This window comes from Caloenas nicobarica, chromosome 5 (genome assembly GCF_036013445.1).
Source record: "Caloenas nicobarica isolate bCalNic1 chromosome 5, bCalNic1.hap1, whole genome shotgun sequence".
NCBI classification, from domain to species: Eukaryota; Metazoa; Chordata; class Aves; order Columbiformes; family Columbidae; genus Caloenas; species Caloenas nicobarica.
In genome coordinates this window covers 13,142,338-13,155,649 of record NC_088249.1, presented here as the reverse complement: position 1 = coordinate 13,155,649, position 13,312 = coordinate 13,142,338, and positions in this window count along the sequence as shown.

Genomic DNA, 13,312 nt, shown 5'->3' with positions numbered 1-13,312 from the left:
AGTATGAATGTGAACGTCATTGCTCATGTCTCAGGCAACTACTCACATCTTAATTGAAAATGATCAAATAACAGCATTCCCTTCAACAAACAAATGACAATGTATTGTCACGCTTATGGAAGGTGGTTGAGCAGAAAAGCCGGGGGCAGCAGCCAGTGTCGGCCCTGACATCCTGAGAGCACATGCGGGTGTGCACACACACATCCCCCAGACCCAGATTGTGTTTCCTTCTACCTTGGTTCCTTCAAAGATGCTGCTTCTCTCTCCAGGATCATGCTCACCACTTTCCCAGGTCTGATTTCGCTTTCTCCCCAGGCATCTCTCTTTTGCTTCTGTGTGTGAGCTGCAGGTCGGTGCCACAGTGACAGAGGGGCTGTTCCTCTCACCTCCGCTGACACTTTGAAATGTAATTTAGCATGATCAGGCCACCTCGGCGCTGGGTGGACCAGAGGTTTGATAGCACCCTAGTCAAAAGCCACAGAGATGTGAAGCATTTACGGAGCAGCAAATGAAGTCTTTTCTGAGCCAACTGTTCCACCTGGACCCCACTACAAATTATTGTTTTCAATTACCACCTGTGTACTCCTTCCCATGCAACTTATTGATGTAAAATTACAACAACACTGGTATAAATAAGTTATGCTGTGGTTGTAAAATGGAAGAAATTTTGTTGTAGCAATTATGTTCAGCAAGATGACAAAATAAATTTCCAGTGCTGTGCTTGCAGTAACCTGGGGAATTTAAACCTCATAATTTCCATTCATTTCAGATAATTTGGAGTAATTTCTATATGTAATAACTTTGTAATGAAAAACACAGCGGTACTGAAGTGATTTTAACTCTCTCTTTTTTTTTCCTATGGTATACATGGCACAAAATAAATAATAAAAATAATATTTCCTTTTTGTATGTGTTCGGTAATTCTTTCAGCAAAATCATAAACTAATACCAGGACTAAATCTCTGTCCATGAAATGAAAAATAAATTGAGTTAAAGAAAGTGAAAAAGTATGAAAGGCCTTGGATGTTTTATTGTGACTTTATTAAATTGTATCATCTCTATGCTCTATGGTATCCCCAGGGGTTACCGTTCTGAGGAAGGGCAGGGAGCTAGGTAGGTACATGTCCCTAGATCAAAAGCAGAGATGGCTGGAAGAAATTCATACGAAAGTGTTTAATTCAACCCTTTAAATTTTGAAATGGAAACTGGAAGTAATAATAATAATAAAAAAAAAAGAGAGACGCATGGGATAGTACAGGACAAAAGGCACAAGTTGCTTTGGGGCACTGATTTTCATTAGTGTATTTGGTGGTAAGTTACTTAGAGACTGTAAACATGTGTAATCACAAAATATGTTCCAATACAAGGGAATAGCATTTAATTAAAGATAAGAAAGAGTACTGTACATCACTGAAAAGCTATATCTGTGTCCTACTTACCATCACAACACAAGGCTATTATTACACAACAAACAAGAAATCATGTGCTCTGCTTTGTGGAAAACAGCGATTTCCTCGAGAAAAAATAATAATACAATACCAATAATATTATTTTTGCATTTATGTCTCACTTGCATCTCCAGATGATTCGTGAAGGTGGGTAATGATTGAAATACTTCTGGTAGTGAGCAAAAGGAGGTATAAAAGGTGTTCCTATACCCTTGAAAGGTTATCCAGCCATGCTGTGGGACAGAAACAAAAGTGCCAAGATTACAAAGGCCAAAAGCCAGTTCTCTTAACCACTAAAAATCCGTCTTCCAACATCATCACTACCTCTCTTTTTCAAAAATACCAGTATTTAAATATCATGCTATTATTCAGTATTAGGCTACTGAGCTGTACAAGAAGAAGGTTAGTTTAAGTTCCCTCAATGTCATCTGTGGATGGTGCTCAAGGTTTGCACCTGTCCCTGCACAGCCTTAAATTTGCAGCTGCCCAGTGACCGTAGGGTCTCACTCCCTCGCTGGCTTCCCCACGGCCCATGCTGTAACCCAGGCTGCCTGGAGATAACGTGAAATACAAGAGGACTGAAGATTTATGACAGCCCACAGGAGACATCAGGGATCGTGCAACAGCAGCACAAGGATAGCCAAAAGCCATGGTCTGCTCCAAGGGGAGGAAAGAAAAAGGCAGTCCAGAAGAGACACTGATTTTGAAGGGGACACATCAAGCCACAGAAAAACTAATGCACAGATTCTCAGTTTGGGGCATACCTGCTACCAAAGTCAGTGGTTGTTAGGTGCCTAAATAATTCTTGAGGCTCTGTTGCCAATTTGGTCAAGTCAGGATTTGCCGTACAACAGTTCATGTCCTGGGTCACTGGGATATGTGGGTCCAGAGGCCATACTCCAGCAGATACTTTGGACAATTCAGATCTAGAAACACAAGAGGAAATGTAAGAGAGGCAAAAATCAGCCACAGTACAACAGCACACAGCAGTTGGAACCAAAGTTTTAAAAATACAGATTCCCATCCCCAACCTTCACACTAAAGAAATGGAAATGGAAACAAAGTTCTAAAAGGTAGGCAGAGGTCAACAGCAACCTGTAATGGCAGGGAGCTGAAAAACTCTGATCCCTTCATCAAAAGCAGCCTCAAAAGCGAGGACCAAAATAGAACCCACTTGTGGCCACAAAGTTGAGGGGCTTCATTTGGATAGTGGCTCCTGCGTCTCTGTATCTTTGTGTAATGATGTTGCAGCTACTGAGAAGAGGGAGCTGTCTGCTGCTGCTTGAAGCCTCCACACCAAAGCCCAGGAATGCTTTTTGAAATCTATTTTTTAAACATATATACGTAAGTGTATATGTGTGTGTATATATATATATATATATATGCTTTTTCTACCTTTTGTGAATTTTCTAATCCTCCCTCAGAATTACAAGCAATTGTACTGACTTCCACTAAATTGCTTGAAAATTCAATAGGTGTTTTCCCAAATATAATTTTTTAAGAGAGGAAGTTAATCATCTGCCAATCATCTGTGGAAGTATATGCCTAAATTCTTAGGACATATCTTTCCAAATAGCAATTCCCTTGCATAACAACCATCGTTTGAAGTCTGACCCCTTCCTGAGCCTTTCCTGCTAGAGAATGTGTCTTATATTGAATCTTAGCTGGGACAGGGCACAAGTGAATTTTATTTGTTTTACTGAATATATGTAGATGAGGTTAACCTCTAAACTGAGATTTTACAAAAACACTATCTTTTCTTTATTCAGATTATAATTGATGTACTGAGCTTAAATTAGCTATCCAGAAGCAAATGTGTAGTGAGAGGGAGAAGGAGAGATGACGACAAAAGCAAGTGTCATTTTAAGTATATTAGTAAGTCCTCTTGCTTTTTAGATTATTCATGTGTTTGCAGAATCAGGACCTTAGACAAAAGTACATCCAAGGCCACTTTTGCCTATTTGCACAGTGATGAGCATACTACCAGCGTTTGCCATGCAAAGGAGCACATCAAATAAGAATAAAACAATGCCAACTAAATCCCCCTCACCCCATGCGCAAATTAAATTCATGATGAGCAGGCCTGAGGGAGGGAAGCAGCAGTGGAGGCCTGGCATGCCATGTTAAACTGAATCTCCCTTCTGCCTACTCCTCCACCTCTTTCTTTTCCTCCTCCTCGCCATGTGGCATCCTACTCTCCTGCTGCTTGCCTGCTACGCCTCTGCATCCCCTCCATGAAGCACCGTACGGTAGCAGTAGCAGTAGCAGCAGCAGGAGCACGCTGCCAGCCCCTGCCTAATCAGCCCCCACCAGGAAGACCTGATCACCCCCTCAGCCTCCTGTCCCACCGATCATCACGCAGCTAACTGGGGGAAGTCAGGCGCTAGCGCTGCAGACAGAGCACTCGGGAGCCTTCTGGACTCGCTGCGGTTGTGGATGCAAGTGTTAGGCAGCTGATGGATGCTCTACCCCTGACAAAGACCCCACTAAGGCTGTTGTTGCCTCCACAAATGCAATTATTGAGCAATCTGGAAGGGGAACTCGAACAGCCTCCATAAGGCACTTGGACCTACTAACCCCTGTCCCGTGCAGCACCCTGCTGGAATACTGAACCCTTCTGTGGCCTTTTTCAGGATGAAACCTCACAGGCACATTCTTCAGGGTGGATTTTACTGTGATTAACGCTGTGCTGGTCACCCATGTGATAACTGTTGCTTTATCACCCTCTATCACGGCCACACTGCTCAGGCAGTTCCTGGTGGTGGTGGGTGAACTTTGCTGAACTTCTCTGTACTTCCCTTTGGCTGCCATGAAAGTTGGAGGAGGAGCCGTGGGATAAGCAGGAACAGAGGTGGGGTGCTCAGGACGAGAGCCACAGGCCAGTGACACTGGTGATAATATTTTTACCACTGACAAACTAAGAGACACCTTATCTCTGAACCTAGGTACAGCGTATCTGTTCGCTGCAGGCTGGACATTGTTCTGAGATGACCAACCCATGCAAATCAATTTACAGTTTCAGCGTGATACGTTCTGCTGATATTATCAAGGGATATAAAATATGAACACCGTAAAAGTCTCTGTGTACATCAACTTTCCATGGACAAAACCTGCAAATACTCTCACCCCTGTATACACAAGTTCCTCGTGTTTGCAGAAGGGCATTCAAACACGTTGTGGAGGGCTGAGTGTGCCTGTGGGCTCTGTGCAGGCTGCTCCTGCCTGTAGGCAGCTGTGCTGGACAGGCATCACTCTTCCCAGCGCAGGGCTGGACAGTCCTGCAGGAGAGGCAGGGCTAACCAGCTCAGCCATCGATCCTTCCAGACCCAAACTTCTGACTCGTGAGAACTTACAAACTCAGCTTAGCAGTGGGTTGGCAATCTCTTTTACTGGATGGTGCAAACCTGCCCTAGAAGCTGTAGCCATAGCCTTGCTGTTGTTTCATTGCTGCCACGTTTAGATTTTATTAAGATTTGGGCATTTTTTTAGTGAAAAAGTTCACAGTTAAAAAAAGAGCTTTCACTAACTGCAGAGAGAGGAAAAAAAAAAAAAGAAAGTTAAATGTGCCAAAAGCCCAAACTGTGCCAACCAAAAGGCTTAGCATTCCAGAGAAAAAAAGGACACTTTACTAAACACAATAAAAGGAACTAAACTAGCAAATGCTTCTTCAGTCACACGCACAGGCTTACCTCATGAACCCCCAGTGCCTGTGGTTACCATCTTGGTCTTCTCTAGCAGCTCAAGCTTCATATGCTTTCAAGAACATGAACCCTGAAACTGTTCCCCAGCTGGCCAGCATCCACCAAGACAGAAACCTGCAGAGCTGGGGGGCTTTGGCTGACCAGAAACCATCTTTTGGGACCCAGCAATTAAGAGCACAGTAACGAAGCTGCAGTAAAAGACTGATGAGCTCACCTTGCAGAGTTCAGCAGGTGAGTTTCAGTGCAGGAATGCAGATGAGAGGCCAAAGGCTGGGTTGGTGCCCCCCAGCATTGAACTGTCTCTGGCTTCTCCAGCCACTTGCATTGCACAGTGCTGTGCAGAATGTCTGCTGCTCCCTGACACAGCATACGTGTGCTTGTACGCTGCTGGGCACCTCTTGGATTTAACCATGTGTCACCACAGGCATATTTCTGTGTGCTTGAGGTCTTAATTTTTCTGATTAATATGGTGAAACATTAGGATTCCCCAAGGAAGCTCATTTCGTGGTCATTTGGGACATTTGGTATTCAAATTCCCTGTCTCTGGGGCATGCGCAATTCAAACCTTTCAACTTTCGGAGATCTGCCCATTGCTCCGGAGTGCTTGGCTTAGTTGGTTTAAAGGCTAGAGGCTACTCACATAATGCAGGCAGCAGGACTTCACCCAGGTTTTAAAGCAACCACAGCTCTCATTTGAATTGCAGAAAGCCACCCAGTCTTGACTAAAGGACAAGTCTATAACAATCCTAAGTGAATTGTTGCAATAATGTATTGCTTTCCCTATTAAAAAGTCAATGTACCTTATTGCCAACCAAAGTCTGTCAAGCTTCGCTTCCAGCTAACTGATATCACTAGCAGATCTATGCTAGCACAGAGAACTGAATCCTCTTCCCAATACCAGTCATTTCCAATTTCTGGTCATTTGAACTTTCTCGCCAGTTGTGAATCAGCTGTGGTCCCCCAATATAAGGTGCAGAATCCAGAATCCAAACCACCTCCTTAGCTCTTTTCTAAACTTTTTCCAGCACTCACAAAATACACAAGACTTGCTTTACGGGGCTCAAAAGAAACAGATCTGGTGTTCTCACCTTGTTCGCAGAGCCAAAGAAATCAGTCATCAGGAACCAAAATAGATGTATTGTACATAACAGACCTAGAGAGCTGTTCGTAATTATTTTAATGGATCAGTGAAGGAAGGATGTTCAACACCCATTTTAGAATCAGAACCATACTATAACCAGACTGCATCAAAGGCAGATTTACTGAGGAGGATAAAAAAGCTCAAGCCTCATCCTCCCTAATCAGCTCTAATGAATGAGAGATATTCCTGCCACAGGCTAAGGGAATTGCCACATCACTGCAGAGCCCCCATAACGTTATCACTGCTGACTCGCATTCTGGTGGTTTCACTGTATTTACCCTTGTCTTCCCTCTCCTTTGGTTATTATCTCCACTTCATTTCAAACCAGAGGTTGCCCAGTATTTTTCTATTTCTGTTGAAACAGATTTCAACCAGAAACTTCTGCCCTTTGAAGACTCCACTGAGGTGTTAATTACATTTTTAAGGGACATGTATAACTTTCAAAATCCTGCTGGCCAGAGCATGAGGCTGGGACTCATGAGAGTCAGGTACACTTAGTAACAACCACTGTCAGCATCAGCATCCAGCTTAAGAAACTTCCCTTTTTTTCCCCCTTAGATTCTATCTTAAATATTGCTTGGAGCGGAATGAAGTGACTGTCTTCAGTACACAAGAAACTGATTTCTGCTGTGTAAGCTCTTTCTGCAAGGGATTGTCTTCTTGGATCTTGCTTGTACCTTTCCAGTACAAAAAATCCACAATTCCCCATTGAAGAATGTTGTGAAGCATAACTTTTCAAAGAGAATTAAATACTGTATTTTTGTCTACAGTTGTTGCACAGATGTCTTATCTCAAGTTGTGCTTCAAAAATTATGTTTACAAAAGAAATACATGTTTAAATATATGTTTTATGCTTTACCTAGTATGGGTTGGAATAAAAAAGCAGATGTTCAACAAGGCTGTGTTTTAAAGTTAGGTCATCTGTGCTGTCTTATATCTACTGAAGAGAATGTCCAGCTTAAAATCTCTGTCTATTCCTCTCCTGTTATTTCTCAATGATTCTTACACAGACTTTAACACAGGTCAGCTGAGCTATTTTGAGAGAGACAAACTTCATATAGGTAAAGTTTTATTACTCATTTTGATTAAAAGAAGGGCAGAGTTGATTCCTCTGAAATTTCAGCTGTTATGAAGTGATGATTATTGTGTAAGTTCTCTCTCTTTTATTGATAAATCTAGCATGTCAGTTACTTTGAAATATATTGATACCTGCAACTGCACAATAAGTGTCACATATTTACATACCCTGATACCAAACAAAGAGGCAGTTGGTCCCACTGTGATTGCACTTGGACTTGTGTAGACAGAATTACTTCAGCTGCAGGATGGCATCACTGGTTTTAGAATTTGGTCCCATAGACTGCAAGGAGATGTGTGAAAGCATGTGGCCGTGTGTCAGGCTCTTAGCACAGTAGGCAAACCACAAATTTAGCCACCTCTTAAAAACACAAGCTGAAGAAATAATTTTGATGATTATATTTTATAAATTAGCGGTGTAAAATCTATGGTAAAGTATATCCTGTGCTTTCTGAAACAGGAACATATAAGCTCTAGACCTGATTCATCTCTGTCTGGTACATTGCATAGGCATTCAGACATGTCCAAAAATGAGTGCCCAAAGCTACCAAGTCAAGATAGAATACTTTATCCCCCTTTTACCCTTTATACGTGATGCACAGGGAACCCGGAGTCAGGAGGCCACTGATCACAGCACAGACAGTGTGTTGGCCGGATTCTCTGGGCGATGTTATCTTTACTGACGTGGCACAGGGAATAAAGCTATGCCCTTTAGTCCTGTTCAAATCCTGGACATGCCCCACAAGGACTGTCTCCTTGTACAAGCGGAGGGTTCCAAGGGTTTGTACTGTGACCAGAGGAAGGTCGTGCATGGCCCTGGTGCTCTGCCCTGGGTGGTGATCTTGAATGTCAACTGTCATAAACTCTGAGCGATAACACCTCTTGTTTCATGGATTTATTATCAACATCCTGCATTGGCCATTGACCTCAAGGTGGTTTTATTGTACATCACCATGATGTGGTCAGAATTGCTGCTTATCGCTTCTTTCAACAATATTGCAGCTTCGTGAGCCATCTGGCTCTGACCTGACTGTTGATGTAAGGGCAGACGCAGGTCCTGAAGGCTTCACAGGGTGTGTGGACCCCAGGGTCCCTCCTGGTGCTGAAGCCACGCTGCGGGTATCTGAGAGGCACTTGGCTTTTTAATTCCCCATGAACCTGCAGGATTGAGGCAAACATTTTGCTTCTCCTCCTCTCCTGCATCTTTGCCCTTGCCAGGCATTTTTCTTTCAGCGTTTCTTGTTGTTTCACTACAAAGCTCCTACACTGGCCTCTGCTGCCTACATTATTGGTAGGCTGTTCCATCCCGCTCTCTGCCTTCCTTTGCTGTATTGGTTTGACCTTTTCCTGGGAATAGCAAGCTGTTTCCTTGCTATCTGGAGGTGTTTCTCTAGGGCTAGATCTCTTCTTTTTATACTTTTCTGTAAATGGAACTCATGTGTCCTACAGATGATCTTGGCTCCATTTAGGGAGTGTTTAACATCTCCCGAGCTATAGATTGTGCAGCTCTGCAAGGCAGGTGCCTATCTCAGATCCTGCTTCTTGGGGTGGGGTAAAAGATACAGCATTTCTCCAGAGTCTCACTCTGTCTGCAGGGTCATGATTCTAATCAAACACCTTTATCAGCTGTTCCAGTGTTTCAGGTGTTATTCCTGGCAACAGCATTCACTTGCTTCTTGTCCTCTAATTCCCAGTGAGACAGTAAAAATCTTTACCTTCATTTTTTTCATCTTTATCTCTCATGGTCAGCTCTGTATACAGACTTGGTTCTGGCTTCCCTGCCACTATATGTGAGGGGTTTTTGTCTCCCTTCATATTACTTGTTTGCTCTCTTCCTAGCTGCTGGTCTATGAACTTGTTCTTCCTTGCTTGCTATGGGTTCACTAACTGGATTCATGTACCACATGCTGTGTGATCCCATGAGAGGACTGTAGTACTTCTGGGTGTGCCTCTCTATTAAGACAATTTCTTTGTTTATGCTGATATGCCACAGGCACTGGCTTCCTGGTGACGATAAACTCTTCTGTCCTGCAACTCACATGTCCCTGTCTTTTTCCCAGGAGGCAGCTGGAAGTGTCCAGCAAGACATTGTCAGTCACAGCACCCTGAGGGGCTGCTGGAGTGGTGAGGCTGGACATGCAGGGACAGTGACTCCTTTGGTCTTTTGTTCTCTACTGGAACACAATAAGGTGTCTAGATCTTTACCAGACAACAGGATAAAACTGGCCAGACACGATGGGATTGCCCAGATGCAACAGGCAGGACTGGTACAGTCACACATACATACACACATTTGCAGGGTTTGAACTCTGTCATACCTGGAGAAAAACAGGCACTTTATGGTGCAATTCATCTCAGCCTAAAATGCATCCAAATAATTACTTCCCAAAAAATGCTTATTTCCCTCCTTCCTTCATCAAAGGAGCAGAATAGCTCCAGAATGGAGATAGCATAACGTGAGAGTATTTGGGAAAGAAGAAAGCTTAGAGAAATGACCCAGGGAAGAATATTGATTTTGCTCTGTTTTGCTGGGAGAAGAAGGATAATAACTCCTTGTTCTTTTGTACTTAAAAAGGAAGAAACTCTTTCTGCTGTTTGATGCAAAAATTCAGGGTCCAACTCTTCTCTGCTGCAGCCTTTGATGTAGTTGCTACTTCCCTTTACTTGGTGCTGCTACCCCAGTATAAGACAATCAGCAGAACAGACAACCAGGCCATGTATTTTTTTTAAAACAGATGAAAAAAAATAGATGAATGAAAAGCCCTGCTGTCCTGGTGTTAATGGAAGTCTTCTTTGTATTTAGTACTGTGGAGAAAAATTGTCCAAGAGCAATTCAACCAAATGTAAATATTGCCCCCTACTAGTACTGCCAAGATCAATGAGAAGCTGGATTATCTGCCTCGTAAATGCTACCATTTATGTGAGATCAATGCTGGGGCTGGCTACATGTATGCACCTGATTTTCCAGTACTTTTCTTTTATGATTTTTTAAAAATTATTATTATTTTTTGTAATTTCCTCTTCTTGAATGCAACACTGCTGAAAGCTCTCAGCTTGAGATCTTTGGAAACCGAAGTCATCTGGTCATCAGCACAGCAGCCTCAGATGTGGCACCAGCCTATCTCTGGGGTGTTTCCAGAAGATACCCCCCCAAGGTAGCTCCAATTTGATGCCTTCTGGGCTGTTGATCAGTCTGATGAAGACATTTATATGAGTATAAACTGCAGGATGTGTCCATACCCCATGGTTTCCTCACTCAGGTTAATAGGCTGCAGAGCTCATTTCTCATTGTTCATGTAAGCTTAGGTCATTGTTGTTATGTTGAGTTTTTTGGTGAACACGATAAATAAGTGGAAATGCATTTTCATTGCATACTCATACATTTTTATTCATTTTCCACAAACATTTATAAAGGAAATGTTTTTGTTTCCTCCTTCCAAGAGTGTTCCCAGAAAGCTAAAGTCTTGCAGTATCTACCAGGAAAGTTGCACCCTGATCCAGCAAAGAAATTAAGCATGTGCTTAATATAAACTATTCCAGTGACTGAAGCATTCTGCCAGAACCAGGATATCTGTCTCAGGTCCTGATTTTTCATTTTGTGATTATAAATTATCAAAGTAACGGAGGACAAGACAGTGACACAGGGTAGGTTTACAACACAAGTGCACAAGTGTCATCCCACACAACCAACTCCAGAAGCAGTTAATCAGGGCCTGGAGGCACATTTGTGCTTTATATCGTTTCCAGACCCAAACTCTCACATCCACTTAGTGCCAACCCTCTGGCCTCCAGCTGGACTCAGGGAGCTTTGCCCAAGCACCCCTGGAAGGCACAAACCCCATGCACATGCTTGTAAGCTCCCTGCAACACCAGGACTTTCCTCAAGTGAGGTCCTACACATAGACCAGAGGGAGATCAGCACCTATTCTTTGGGAAAATTCCCATGGGATGGGTCCCTACAGCTTCAGCACATCCACAGCAACATTTTTGAGCAGCTCTGGCAGTTCCAAAGCTTTACAGGAAATCTGCACTATGTGGAGCAAAAATGGTTCAGGACATCCTGAGAAGCCTTAAAGCAATGTGACATTTTGTCAAATTTAATCCAATTCCACATATTTTGCCAGCGCTTTCCAAACTTCGTTGTCCTACGAATTTGGCAACTCTTCCTTGTCTACCCTTACAAAACAGGATCAGCTTTCAAAGAGAAATGTGCCCAAGTAAAATCTGCATCTTCCTTGCCAGCAATTTTGGGAACATTTTTTTCCATCTTCTTTACCTTTCTGTAAGGGCCTTCTCCCTCCCATGCAGAATAGCCCTCATAGGACATTCAGTCCTTCACCCTGATCTCCTCCAGAAGGACTTACTAGCTAAGGAATTTCCTGAGCTTTCCCTTTTGGAAGCTGAATCTTCTTCAAGAAAATGAATACAGTTTGGAAAATTAGTTTTTACTCATTGCTGAGGCAAAATATCCATATTCTATAACAGTGATGAAAAGGTGGTATCTTGAGGGTAAAATAACCCATTAACCTTCATACAGTCCCATAATAACTGAAAGAGCAGTGGGCTATATCCATGCACCCTCACAGGTGCATTCACACTTTGCCATCTGCTGAACAGAACCTGAACTGGAAAGCTGTGTTGCCTAAAAGTGCTAAGAATTAAAGGGAATTTTCCTTTGGCTCATGTTGTCTGGGTGTTTGTCCTGAGAACTGGAGAACTAGGACCACTGTTGTCACAGTATAGCAGCAACTCTGAAGATTCAGTGAGCCAATACTCTTGCAACAGTTTGCATTTTTAGTGCTTTTGCTTGCAGAGGTGGTGTCTTTGGGGTTTTTTTGTTGGTGTTTTTTTTTCAAATGAAGAGATTAAGTGGAGTGAGGGGAGAGATAACTATCCAAGAAAGTAAGAATATACATCTGTGAGTCATCACTTGTCTTAACAGACCAGTCCTGAGAGCAAAGAGTGCTATAGAAATGTCTATTTTAGTCCAATAGAAAAAAATAAAAAAGTTTGGAGAAGTGAACATTTCTGCACAGATTGTCACTACTTTTGTGAATACTCACTGAAAAAGCCATGAGTCTGGTACAGCTCTACAGCAGACAACTTTGGAGGAAAGCTTATTCTCCGGCCGTGAATTATGCACAGATAATTATACTGTTCTTTTTTGGCAGCCCACTCTGTGGTTCCCATCTTGGCACATCATCTTCTGTTCCAAGTCGTACACCCATTAGCTCAAGCCTGAGAGCCCTTCCTCAGGTCACACGCACAACACCCTCTGAAGGAGTGGAACCATGATGACAATTTGTCAGATATGATAACTAACAAATTAGTGCCTCGCGTTGCCGTCAACGTTTGGGGTTTCTGATACAGTGCATGCAGAGCTATTCATTAGGCATGTTTGACAGAGGGTGGGAGTGGAGAGGTTGTTTTGTCTTCCTTCACTTTTAATTCTGACAATTGCAAATACGCTGCAGGCTTCTCAGCTCAAACGCTCATTGCACTATCCTGGCTAAATCCTAGTGAGGAGAAGAAATGAGCTCTCTTGGGTGACCACTCCAGTGTGTAGGAGTGAAGCATCCTTTTCATATTCTGTCAGTGCTGCAGTAAAAGCAAAAATCTTTCAAAACATCCTTCATGTATATATTCAGATTCCTCATGCTTTTATTCCACTTTAGGAAAATAAGATCATTGGAGACATCCTAGTTCTAACAAGTATTGTGGAAATACATTGTCAAAACCTTTTAAAATGTTCCCTTAGATACCTCATCTTAAGAGGCAGCTGAGCTTTCAGCAGCTGTGAGGTACCGTAGTTAGCTACAACTGCTACGATTTGTTGCAGCTCAGCCTCCTGGAATAATTCCTGTCAATGAATCATTATGGATTAGGCCGTACTTAAAAGGTTAATTTATATACAACTGCTGGAGCTTGTATTGACCCTTCTTGCA